Raw genomic sequence first — 13791 nt, forward strand, 5'->3', positions numbered from 1 at the left:
CTGCTAAGTGAGGATTCACACCTAAGCCGTTCACCCCTAGTCCACATGCTTGCTCCAACAGTGCTCTGCCAGGTCAGGAAGGGAGCTGTGGTTGGGGGCTGGGGTGCGGCCAGGAACCAGCCAGGAACCAGCCCCGGAGGGGAGCTGCAAGGCTGCCTGTATGTGAGGCTTGAAGAGAGCAGCCCAATATCAAGACTCAGGTTCACAGTCAATATACATCCAAAGTTTAATTGAAATTGTAAACGCAAAATGACATGTTTTGTTTTTTCCCTCTAGCGAATGCTAGCTATCTCCCATGCAGAGTGACTGGTACAACTTCAGCCAAGTTATCTACAAATAGAAACAATTTCAGATTCCTCACGCGTTAGTATTTCACAATAGAAATTTTGTTTCATTTTTCTTTTATTCCATATACATGTATGGTGCACATATACATTTTGTATTTGTCTATGTTGTGGGTTCCATGTCCATTACTGCCAAGCTGAGCATCTTTTCTGAGAGAAGTATCTCTAAAAACGTAATTCCTAAAGTTACTTTTTAAACAGTCTTTGGATTTTAGTTATTTTTTCTTAATCTTCAAGGAGGTTTGCTGGTATTTCTCTTCTGCTGTTTTTGTGGGGGTTTTTTGTCTCTTTTCGCTTCCTATACTGTAAAACTAACTTGTAGATGTTTCTCTCTGCCTTTTCAGAAACACCATGACTCCTCTCTGCTACCAGTTTTTCAGTGTTGCACTAAATTCTCGTTTGGGGCGGTCTTCATTCCTGCTTTCTTTGGGTACAAACCCCGAGTACACCACTAACCTCAGACCTGTCCCAGACTGATTTTCAGCTCTCAGCTCTCTCTCACTCCCAGAGGGCTGAAAGGGAGAATTTCTTCTGCCTGATGGTTTGGGTGAAATAAGGCATATACCACAGGAAACAGCATGTTCATTTTCCTGTGACCTTTTCCTGATTTCTTTTCCAAAGATTCTTCGGTCCCTAATGTTTCCCAAGCCCCATTGCTCAGTACATTGAAGATGAACTTTAATCCAAATTATTGCTCTAATCCCTAGCCCTCCCTTTTGCTTTAACACATTTTATTGCTGCTCCACCAGAGACCCTTGATATTAAGAACAAACTTTTCCTCAAGGCAAAGTCATAATTAAGCAATAATATAACCAATGTTTTCACCAAAAGCCTGGATTAAGGTGCCCTAGAAAGCCACTCGGTGCATTTACTGGAAATATCTTTTTGAGGTGGAAAACGTTACAAGTATATAGTTGCAGTCTTCAAGATGGAGACCACAAAAAACATTTCTCTCATGAATCAAAATTAGAAATTATTCATCGCACTTTCATCTCTTGAATACTGATCCGTCTGCCTGATTGTGTTTCTCTCTCCACATTAACTGTTTAAATGGCTTTGAGACAAATAATGTTTCACTTCTAGAACATGCACAGAATTTCATGACCTCTCATCCTGCTGCACCTTGTTTTGCTATCTCACTATAACCCCATCAGGTCTCATTTTTCTCACCTATTTTAATTTTATTTTGTCCTGCAGACATCTTTGCCAGCCTCCATTAAAATTTTGTACAATACAACAGTGTATATAAATTATACTTAAAGAAATTCAACAAAGGAAATTCCGAGAGGAGGTTCCAGTTTGAGCAATAACAAATAACACTTACATATCGTTATATCAATAGTTTTAAATGTTTAAAAAAGTAACTAAAAATATAAATCTAAAATGACACTCAAATGTATGGGTAAATATAAGCCAAACTCCTTAATTTGGGCGTGGGGGTGGGAGGGGGGAGGCTTTATGATGTCTATATTAAGTGTTGGTGGGCTGAATCTACATAAAGTTTTACTGGAACTCAGCTACATCCACTCATTTATATATTGCCTGTGACTGCTTTCAGACTACAATAGCAGAGTTAAGAAGTTGTGACAAAGAGCATTTGGCCTACAAATTCGAAAATATTTACTATCTGACCTTTTGAAAGAAAGCGTTTGCTGACCCCTGGTCTAGATGATTGTGTTAAATTTGCTGAGCTATCTTCAGTCAGTGACTGTTGCACCTGTGCGGTGCCACCTATGGGGAGCTGGCAGGCCGAAGCTGGACATGTGCTATAGTGTATGTATCTGCTAAAGAAATACCGGAATCTGGTTTTTCCATCAGTATTAATTACAACACAGTCCTTTGGGGTCAAATATACTTATCAGGGACAGTTATTTATTTTAGAGCGTGTGTGCAAACGTAATTCACATATCTATCTTTGTGGGGTGAATGCCCAGGCAATATATAATAGATTCGTTATGTAACAAAACAATCTCCATGTACATGGAGAAAATATTCAATTGTCCTAACGGACCCACACATGATGCAGTTCATATACTTAAGATACTCTTCTACTTAAAAAAAAAAAAATGAACTAAATTTGTCAGGAGACCAAAAATTCCCTAGTAGAAACAAAATGGGTAACCTCTGTTTTGATCAGCTTAATCCAACTACACATCTCACAAAAGCAAAGCCATCTTTTTCCACCCATATCATATGTGTCTGTCTGCATGTTTGGGAAAGGGCTATGAAACCTAAGGGGAGTTATTATGTTACTGATGAAAAGCTCAAATCTGTAACACATATGTGCATTTCAGTATATAGTATCTGCTTATTTTCATTAAATTGCATTAAATGCTTCAATATGTAACGGAGTCATCTTCCTTAGGAAGCATACACTTGTGGAATTCTTTGTGGTATCCTTGGGAATCCCTTTACCATGTATCCATGGCATTCTGCCCCTACGAGGCTCATTCCTTCCTGTCCCCTGGTATATTTATTAAGACAGGGGAATTTTTCCTTTCTTACTCAAAGATTTTGCTCTTGTCCCCAAGCTACTGTTTTTGAACTGAAAGAAAAGTCAAAGGATGATATATCTGAGGAAACAATATAACACTACTAGAAATTACTGCATGATATCTGTTTTTTTACTTAAAGACAGAAACAGAAGTTTTCTCTCATTTTTTCCCCCTTAAACTACTGTACTTCAGACCTAAGCTGAGGCCTGAAGTAGCGGAACAAAGAAAGCTGGTATTTTCCAAGAAAGGGGAATTCACTGTTCATACACATTCACTACAGTAGGTCTATGGAAATGAATAATTATTATCTTACAAAATTCTATTCTCTGCTGTAGGGCATGCAACCCTACATATGAATGTTTTTAAAAAGTAGTTGATTTTAAAATTTCCTCTTTCAACATTCTTTGATTATGTTATTACCAGAAAAAAAAATAAATGCAAACATACCTCAATATTTAAATATTACTTTGTAAATATGCTTTTGTAAGCATCTGATAACGCACAGCAGTTTATCTTTTTACTTCTTCTAAGTTAATCATTTATCTTTATATCCACTTTGACATTAGTGTGCCAAGAGAGGTATTAGATACCAGATATAGAGTTTCTTTCTTTTTTTTCTTAAAGTTTATTTATTTTTGAGAGAGAGAGAAAGGGAGACCGAGCGAGAGCAGGGGAGGAGCAGAAAGAGAGGGAGACACAGAACTGGAAGTGGGCTCCAGGCTCTGCGTTGTCAGCAAAAAGCCAGACTCAGGCTCAAACTCACAAACTGTGAGATGGTGACCTGAGCTGTAGTCAGAGGCTTAAGTGACCGAGCCACCCAAACGCCCCATACAGGGTTACTTTTTTTTGACATTTATTCATTTCTTGAGAGACAATGTGAGTGGAGGAGGGGCAGAGAGAAGGACACAGAATCAGAAGCAGGCTCCAGGCTCTGAGTTTGTCAGCACAGAGTCAGATGTGGGGCTTGAAATCACGAGCTGTGAGATCATGACCTGAGCTGAAAAGTCAGACGCTTAACCTACTGAGCCACCCAGGCACCCCTACAGGGTTTCTTTTTACCCAAACTTAACTTCATGTCCCCAAATCCATCTTATTTATAAGTTTTCCACTTTATTAGCTGAAAGTCATCTTCGTGTTAATTTTGAGGGCAAATAACCCATTTTTCTGAAATATAGAAATCAGAGACACAAAGTGCTATTTATTTTTTTGTGCACAGAAAAGCAAGTGAGATATCAGGAAAAGATCATTCTAGATAAACTTTAATTATTGCTTTTTAATTTCAATTACAAATATATTGCCTCCTAGAAAGAATAAAAAATTGTGTGGCTGGGAGGCATATATGATACTGTGGTATATACTATATGATCAATAAGTGTAATCAGGAAAATACCTGTAATTGTGAAAATCAAGGAAGTGCAGAGCTTGATAAGACTGTTTTTCTCATCTGGGTGAGTCATTATAACCAGCAAACTTACACTTAATGGTTTACAGACCTGTGTTTACACTCATCCCAGGATTGATGTAGCTTTGCCACATTTTATACCCTAGTGGGGGATTCCCAGGAAGGTAGCGGACATGAAGAGATGACTATCACAGCACTAACCTGTAGGCACTTGTCAGTCACAGTCCACATAACTTTCTGATTTTTTCTATTCTACTTTTATTTTTTTTTTTTAACGTTTATTTATTTTTGAGACAGGGAGAGACAGAGCATGAACAGGGGAGGGGCAGAGAGAGGGAGACACAGAATCCGAAACAGGCTCCAGGCTCTGAGCTGTCAGCACAGAGCCCGACGTGGGGCTCGAACTCACGGACGGTGAGATCATGACCTGAGCCGAAGTCGGCCGCCCAACCGACTGAGCCACCCAGGCGCCCCACTATTCTACTTTTAGAAGAGGAGAATCAGTATCGGAGAGCAGGAACAGGAAGAATTTTGTCCTAAGTCTAGGTGCTTATACCAAAAGGAAATAAGCAAGTCTTCATCAAGTTTAGGTGGAAGAAGTAAAATAAGTATTAAAATAATATTTGTTTTTATGTATATAGGTTGAATGTCTTTTAGAATAGCTCACTTATGTAAAATATAATTCAGAATTTATTATTGGTAGTAATGGTAATGATAGTATATTTTTAAAGTTTATTTATTCATTTTGAGAGGGAGAGAGAGGCAGAGAGAAAGAGAGAGAGAGAGGAGAGACAGAGGATCTCAAGCAGATTCTGTGTCATCAGCACAGAGCCCTATGCTGGGCTCGAAATCTTGAACTGTGAGATCATGACCTGAACTGAAATCAGGAGTTAGATGCTTAAAGACTGAGCCACCCAGGCGCCCCAGTAATGATAATAATTAATAGCATAATAAGAGTATATATGTCAGTCACTGTTCTAAGCAATTATACATACTTAACCTGTAAAATCTTCAACCCTTCATAAAAAGTCTGAAACAAAAGAAAGTAAATAATTTGTCCAAATTGACACAGAAAGGGCAGACACTCCAGATCCAAACCATCTCTCCAAGCTCTTATTCAAATAAACATGTATGTAACTTGAAGTCTTAGATTTTTATCAAAATCCTTCCAGCTTTAGTATTCCACACAGTTTCTACTGCAAAAGAGGTACTCAAAAATATTTGCTTCAGTGAATGAGTCACATATTATTTAAGAGGCTATAGACTGTAGTGTTTAAAAGCACCAACTCTTCACCTAGGATTGGAGGCCCTGAGTAAAATCTCTCTGCTCTGCTTCACTTTTCTGTTGTGTGGAGATAATAATAGTACTTACCTCATAGTATCATAGATGATATAATGAACTACATTCACAGAGTGCTTAGAATAGTACCTGGCACATAGGAAGCACTACGGAAATGTTATTCATGATTATGATTATGCTTTTGTGAGTTACATGTGTTGAAGTCCTAATACCCAATGAAGATGACCTTGAAAATAGGATCTTTGCAAGATGTAATCAGGTTAAAATGAGGTCATAGTAGTATTTAGAGTGAGCCCTAAATTCAATACTTGTGTCCTTATAGAGAGAAAGAAATTTGGAGTTACAAAGAGACACAGGGAAGAAGGTCATGTAACGACAGAGGCAGAGATTGGAGTTACAGGGTCACAAGCCAAGAAAGGCCAAGGATTGCAAGCCACAAGCTGGGAAGAGACAATAAAGGACTCCTCCCTTCAGAGGGAGCATGGCTCAGCCAACGCCTTGATTTTGGACTTGTAGCCTCCAGAACTGTGAGAGAATATTGTTATTATTATTATTGTTACTATTATTTAGCCTCAGGACAAAATTTATTAATTCAGTCTGAACTCTCTATCAGCCATTGTATGTTTAAATTTAGTCTACTCATCATAAGTCTTGAGTGTTTCAGAATCAGAATGCAAAATTTGGAAGTGAAAGTGAAGTTTGTGAATTTCAAGTTGTTCACACCAGGTAGTGTGAATATTTTATTACTGGTCCCCACCTTACATGTCACAGATGGTCATTATCAGCCTCTATCACTCTGAGAAACCACCCGAAGAATTAAACTAGAAGGAATTCAGCACATATTCCTAAAGGATTGTGCCATTTTGAAATCTGGAAATTCATTTTATTACTTGGTTTCTTCTGGTTAAATTATTTTAAAGATTTATTCTCTTATCCATGTATCAAGAATGTGTTTTCTGCTGCTCATTCCCAGAGAAAAGGCAATGAACAGTCCTGGCAAAGCTTATCACTTTTGCTGAATTATAATATGGTAAATTAAATACTGAGATTTAAATTAAACTATCAGATGAGATGATGGCATGGTTTCCAGACCTGAGAATGAGTTCATGTTCTCTTTTTGGGCCATGACCGAAGAAAAGTATTTCATCCATGGGGAAGAGTATGGAGAAATAAACTTTTTATGTTATGGAGCAGAATTTGCTAGCTATGCACTCCTATTTTGTTGGAGCCAGTGTATGTTTCAGAGGTATATGTGTTATATCACTTAGTCTACTCTAAAAAAGAGAGAAGGAAAGAGAGAAGGAGAGAAAGAAAGAAAGAAAGAAAGAAAGAAAGAAAGAAAGAAAGAAAAAAAGAAAGAAAGAAAGAAAGAAAAAAGAAAGAAAAAGAAAGAAGAAGAAAGAAGGAAAGAAAGAAAGAAAGAAAGAAAGAAAGAAAGAAAGAAAGAAAGACACATTGTAATGTGTCTTCTCAGTTGGTCATGACATCAAGTAAAACAAATGATACAAAAATAGCTAGAATAAGAAAAATAAAGATAGAGAAAATTGATGTGAGTATTTTGTATTCCTGTTATGAGTTCTATTTCTTTCAATTCAGCCTCAAAGGGCAAACACCATTACATCAAAATTTTAATTCTTGGAAAGATAAGAAAGGAAATTTGCTCACATATGTGTAGGATATGTGTTTATGTGTGCACTCTATCAGGTGATTCTAAAATCAATACTGTAAGTTGATATGTGCCATCGAGAGAAAAGATGTAATTCAATCTGCTAACATAGCAATATATATATATATATATATATATATATATATATATATACACACACACACACATACAGAGAGAGAGAGAGAGAGGAGCACAGAGAGAGAGAGAGCCTTTAGCAGGCTCCACACTCAACACAGAGCAGACTTGATCCCACAACCTTGGGATCCTGACCTGAGCCAAAATCAAGAGTCAGATGCTCAACCGGCTGATTCAGGCTCCCCTATTTTTCTTTTTACTAAAAAGTAGATTATCAGTCCCATTTTCTCATTCAATTCAGGTTTCATAATAATGATAAATCACTTGAAATTAAATCAGATAGATGACAGTCTTCAGAAATTAATGTTGTGAGAAAAGAAATATGCATAAATCATATAAATATAGGGGGAAATATGTTGTTTTTTATTTTTTATTTAATATAAATAAATATCTCAGATCAAATTTCAAGACACATAGTAAGGAGTATGGTAGCTAAGCGGTCAATTTGGTTTTGCCAAACACTACATTCCCTTACATAATTCTCTCCTCATCATACTCTTTATAATCCACTCACTCTTCCAGAAACTGAAAAATAAAGAAATAATGGCAGTCATCAAGTTATTTATCCTTTGTTCATACAAAACTCTTTCTGAAGCCCCAATGCATACAGTGCATTAGGAAAAATGAATAAAATAAGACAACTAAGAGAACAGGTACTCATTCAATAGGTTTTACAGGAACATACAAGACAATCTGTCTACAAGTGAACAGATATTTCTGCTTCCCTGGTGGTTTGGCCTTGACACAGGTGATCTCCCCCTGGCTATCTCTTCTCTCACAGCTATTGTCTCCCTGAAATTCACATATCTGGAAAACAAGGGCAGAGATATATGCTCCCACATTGTGAAGCAGATGTGCAGACTACTGTGAATTGCAATCACATTAAATGCTACCAAGTACACATATTTAGTGGCTTTTTAGGAAACACAAATGAGAAATGGGAACGGTCTCGACGATCTAGCATTTGAATCTCGATCGAAGTCATAGGTAAATTTCCTTATTATACCTTAGATAGTTTGCATGCGGGTCATTATAGGATCATTTGATCTGAAGCTGATGTAATTAACTAATTGGCAATTATTTAGGAATTAAAAATACTAATTAGAAATTAGTATTTTTTGCTTTTAAATGAAGATTATAATAAGTTAGAGTGTGAATTTAAATTTACTTTTAGACTAAATGGTTGTGTTAATCTACTAGAACTATCATAACCAAGTAACACAGGCTGGGTGGCTTAAGCAACAGAAATTTATTTTTTCACAATGCTGGATGCTAGAAGTCCAAGATTAATTAAAGGTGTTGGCAGGTTTGATTTCTTCTACAGGGGATGGAAGATTGGCTTGCAGATGGTGATCTTTTCTCTGTGTCTTCTGTAGTCTTCCCTCTGTCTTTGTTGTATGTGTCTTAATCTCTTCTTTTAAAGGACACTGATCATATAGGATCAAGGTTCACCCAAATGCCCCCCCCTTTTTTTTTAACTTAATTGCCTCTTTAAAGGCCTTTCCTATCTCCAAGTGCAGTCACATTCTGAGGAGTTAGGACTTTAACATATGAATTCTGAGGAGACACAATTCAGCCCATAACAAAGGTGTAACTCAAACATTCAGATATTACCGTAAAGTTAAATTTAGCTAAGATGTGAAACTAAGTACCCCTCTGAAACGTGAAAGATGAAATACAACTTTCTACAACATTAAATTTAATCAGATTTCAAATTTGGTAGCTAATTAGTTTAGCTAGGTTTATATTTTTCGTGAAACTCTTTCTAAGCTGTAAAGGATCCACTCCAGACAAAAATGAATTTCTCATAATATCTAAAATGAAAAAAAAAAATTCCCAAACCTACCAGATCTGTAGTACTTGTTTGCATATATAGAGGACTTTTATTTTTTAAGATGTAAAGGGCCAGAGGTGGGGGAAGGAGGGGGAAGGGGGGAAGAGTGACCCTCAGGCTCTTCCCTACCAGCAGCTGGTGTCTCTAAAGAGAGGGCTTTTAAATGCTGTGGTAATATTTTTAAACTAATTTCCTCCTGCTTCATAATTAGAGATACTCATTTCTCATGTAATCTCTAACCAGTCACAATTATTTGAGCTGTTTTATGACAATGATTATTTTGTTCAATATAAAATACAAATAAAAGAATCTCTAAAGATTGAACTATGCTGCTAAGAATGAGGGGCATTTTTGAGAACAGAAAAAGAAACAAAAAAAGTGGTATGTAATATGATATGCTTTTGTCTCTCAAATATCTCAACTGTCCACAGGGAGAGGTTTGGGGCAGTAAAATTATAGAGTTTAATTTTTTTAAATTATTGCTTTGACCTAAATCAAGTTGAAAAAACTGCTAGGGTAAGAACTTAGGCTACTTTCTGTCATGTGCTTTTTTTTAAGGATACGTTTTATAGGAAGGAAGAATGAGACATTAACATCCAAGGCCTAAGTGAATATGTGTTTGATGGTGAATGGAATGGTTGCCAAGGGTTGAGGTGTCTAAGAAGAGTTGTTGGGCAATATTGGCTGGTGGGTGAAATGGAAGAAGAAACATGCTAGAGGAGCAAGTGAGAAAATGTGAGAATGTTTGAGACGCTGAACAAAATACTCACTTAAGGGTATTATTTCAGATCAGCGCTTTAATCATACCGACCTAAGAGTACCAAACATTATACTGTGTTCATTTTTTTATCTTTAAAAGTTTCAAAAGTCTCTCCTCCAGTTGATAGTTCCAGAGTCCTTACAAATTAATTGTAATCAGTTGAATCACTGAAGATTAGGCTCGGTCATTAAAAATTTTTATTTTTATTTTTTTAAGTTTACTTACTCATTTTGACAGAGAGACAGAGAGACAGAGAGAGAGCGTGCTTGTGCATGCGCATGAGCAGAGGAGGGGCAGAAAGAGAGGGAGAAGAGAGAATCCCAAACAAGCTCTGTACTGTCGGCACTGAGCCCTGTGCAGGGCTTAAACTCACAAACTGGGAGATCATGACCAGAGACAAAATCAAGAGTTGGATGCTTAACCCACTGGGCCACCCAGGCGCCCCAATCATTAAAAATTTGTAAAGAAAGATATTCTGGGGATACAAAAGTCAATTTATTTATTCAAATAAATACATTAAAAACAACAACAGTAGCATTTTGCTATCAAAATTCTGCATAGCCCTTCAGACACCTGCCTTCACAAGCATGTTTCCAAATGCTTTAGTACTTTTTGATGCTCTTATTGGTGGCTTTCTCAAAAGTATTTTTATCTTGTGCAAATTTTAGAATCTGAAGCAGAGCCTTATTTGAATGAAATTCTTACTAAGAGTAAAAGGTTTTCTCCTGATTCTCCTTGATATTATCTTTTTTTATCCTAAGGGCATATATCATAGCAATTGAAATTAGGGACTTTCCAGTAAAATAGACATGGCTCAGGGAGCCCCTCTTCCTTTAGTTACATGTCTGATTTTTAAGCAAGTTACTTAACCTATGTTATTTAAAAGGGTTATTAAGCGGATTCAATGAGATAGTGGTGGTTACATTCTTTTCAGATCACGTTACTGTTTTCTAACTGCACAGAGTTTATTCTACATATGTACATTGTTTTAAGATATGTTTTCAATAATACATAAAGTGACAGAACTGTTTGCTCTAAGAATTCCTTCAGCAGAAGTACAACTCAGCTTATCAAACACAATTAAAACTGCACTTGATACTGATTTAAGCTTGATCTATGGATGATAAGAGGCTCAGGAAACCATAGGGAGATTTTAAGGTGGACTCTGGAAGGTTATTCCAGATAGGACCAAGAAGCACATGTCTTTTGTGACTAACTAATGGGAGCCAATCCCCAAAATAAGCAGCAATATGGAAGAAGATGGCTGTCCTTTGCAGCCTTAGACTCTCAGTGCACATGAAGGAAAGGCTTTGAAAGCCACGGTGACAAGCCTCCATCCTGGTGTCAGAGTTGCTGCAAAGGCTGCGGTTGTTTGCAACCACGCATGTGTTTGAAAGTAACAAACACTTATTAGACGCCCTGTTTAGTTGCTGTAGTTGCTGGCGTTACAACAGTTAATACACAGTTCCTGCTCCCCAAGGCTTTAGTTTGGCCAAAAGGAAGACAGTAACATTGTAAAACCAATGGAAGGGCACCAGAAGGTAATGCTTAAAGAAATAGATTAAAAAAAAAAAAAAAAAAAAAAAAGAGGGAAAGAATTGGTAATCTTAAGGTTGAATTTATTCCAGTGTTTTTGAAAATCTGTCTTAAATATTTTATTTTCCAAAACCCTATTCAAGAATGTAATTAGTATTCATATTAATTGTCTAATTAAAGGGAATTTTTTGTTTGTCTGTCTAGAAAAGTCTGTACTAGCATCCTTGCTTTTCAGACTTCAGTGGCAAGGTGAAATTAATATGCCTGGTTGTGAGAGAAGTTACCTTGCTCTCCAGTGGACATTAATTACTTGAAGGCAAAAAGCAGAAGTTCTTATCTTGGGCCTATAGCCTTCCAGAATTTATTAGTTAAATGATGTGTTTATGTAAATATTTTAGGTAAGAGGATCTTAACTCTTACCAGATTTTCCAAGTGATGACCAAAAACTAAAAAGCAACATTTACTTAGGGGGATAATGCAAAACTAAATGCCAAGCCTTTAAATTCTATTTTTCATGATAAAAACATCACAATGACTCATAGTAGTTTTGCTAACCTTTTGTCCCTAAGATCATTTTTACACTATCCTCAAATGAATCCAACTTTCCCTCATCTTTATTTCTGGAAATCGCTTTTCTTAACTAAAAAAAAGTTGCATTTTCCATAATGTCTGTCTACTTCCTGGAATATCAAAGTCATTTTTCATTTCAACACTATTCTCTAAATTTAATTCCCACCACATTCTACTTTACAATATTGTGGCCATAATCACTAAAGCATTTTAACAATACTGTTTATTCCAAAATCAAGCTACAACCATTATTCATTTCCCCAAAAAGAAGAACTAAGAAGAAAATTTGAAATTTACTAATTTATTTTACAAAATTTTATTATGTCTTATATAAAATAATGCATTAAATCACAATATGGCTTTTTTCCCTAACTTGCATTGTATGAATTCACCTATGCAAATTTTGACCTCTATCTTTGTTATAAGCCCTTGTCATCTCTAGAGTGTCTTTTTGAAATATACAACACAATTTTTAAGTGTACCTTGTCTTCATTTACTTCTAAAATGCTTGGAATATGACAGTTTTGAAACACGTGCATGTTGAATTACAAATTTTATCCCACACCACAAATATCCACTTACATTTGTGTACTCCACCACCTTTTTACTACATTTCTTTTAAAATGACTGGCAAAGGGGTGCCTGAGTGGCTCAGTCTCTTAAACATCTGACTTTAGCTCAGGTAATGATCACTGCAGTTTGTGGGTTCATGGGTTTGAGGCCGTGGGGCTCTGTGCTAACAGCGCAGAGCCTGCTTGGGATTCTCTCTCTTTCCCTCTGTCTCTGCTCCTCCCTGACTCATCCTTTCTCTTTCTTTCAAAATAAATAAATAAACTTTAAAAAATATAAAATAAATAAAATAAAATAAAATAAAATAAAATAAAATAATAAAATAAAATATTGGTAAGAGGCATCCGGGTGGGCACAGAGCCTTGAGATTCCCTCTCTCTCTCTCCCCTTCCCCACTCACTCTCTCTCTCAAAAAGAAATTAATAGACTTTAAAAAGAATAAAATAAAAAAAAAATTAAATAAAGTGACTGGTAAAAGACTTCTTTGCAATATTTAACACTTAATAATTACTATATCTATATCAAAAATTTTTTTTTTTACTTTTTTTAATGTTTATTTATTTTTGAGAGAGAGACAGAGTGCGAGCAGGGGAGGGGCAGAGAGAGAGAAAGACCCAAAATCTGAAGCAGGCTCCAGGCTCTGAGCTGTCAGCACAGAGCCCGATGCAAGGCTGGAAATCATGAACCATGAGATCAAGACCTGAGCCGAAGTCAGAAGCTTAACTGACTGAGCCACCCAGACACCCTATTTTATTACTTTTCTTTTATGACTACTTCAGATGATGTCTATAAATACCTAAATATATACCTAAATATCTGAATATCTCTATATTTGTGCTATAAATATATACAAATATATTATATTAATATAAATATATATATTTAGAAACTAGCAACAGTATGAGCCATTTTCGGCTGGTGTGTCTTCCCTGAGTGGTACTTTTTTTATTTACAAAAAGTAAATAAACAGATAGGAATTTGAGAGATTTGAAAGGACATTAAAAAGTAATTTCATAAGAATAATTGTGGAAAAATACAACTTGGTTTACTTTGTGATGCATAAAATATATTAAATTCGGCAGTCACTTTGCTCACAGTATAATCCTCCGCTAGTTGTAAAACTGTCTCTTACAAATTATTTCTTATTTTTCACACACAGCAAAATAATAACAGTAAATT

The 13791-nt window shown here is 36.1% G+C and overlaps 1 long non-coding RNA gene across 1 annotated transcript in view; it reads left to right on the forward strand.

Moving 5' to 3' along the window:
• LOC109246968 (uncharacterized) overlaps positions 1-13791 on the forward strand; it is a 96038-nt gene that overhangs the window by 81238 nt on the left and 1009 nt on the right. The window lies entirely within an intron of this gene.

The sequence above is a fragment of the Panthera pardus genome, unplaced genomic scaffold (genome assembly GCF_024362965.1).
Source record: "Panthera pardus isolate Hobbes unplaced genomic scaffold, ASM2436296v1 HiC_scaffold_13, whole genome shotgun sequence".
In the NCBI taxonomy this organism is placed as follows: Eukaryota; Metazoa; Chordata; class Mammalia; order Carnivora; family Felidae; genus Panthera; species Panthera pardus.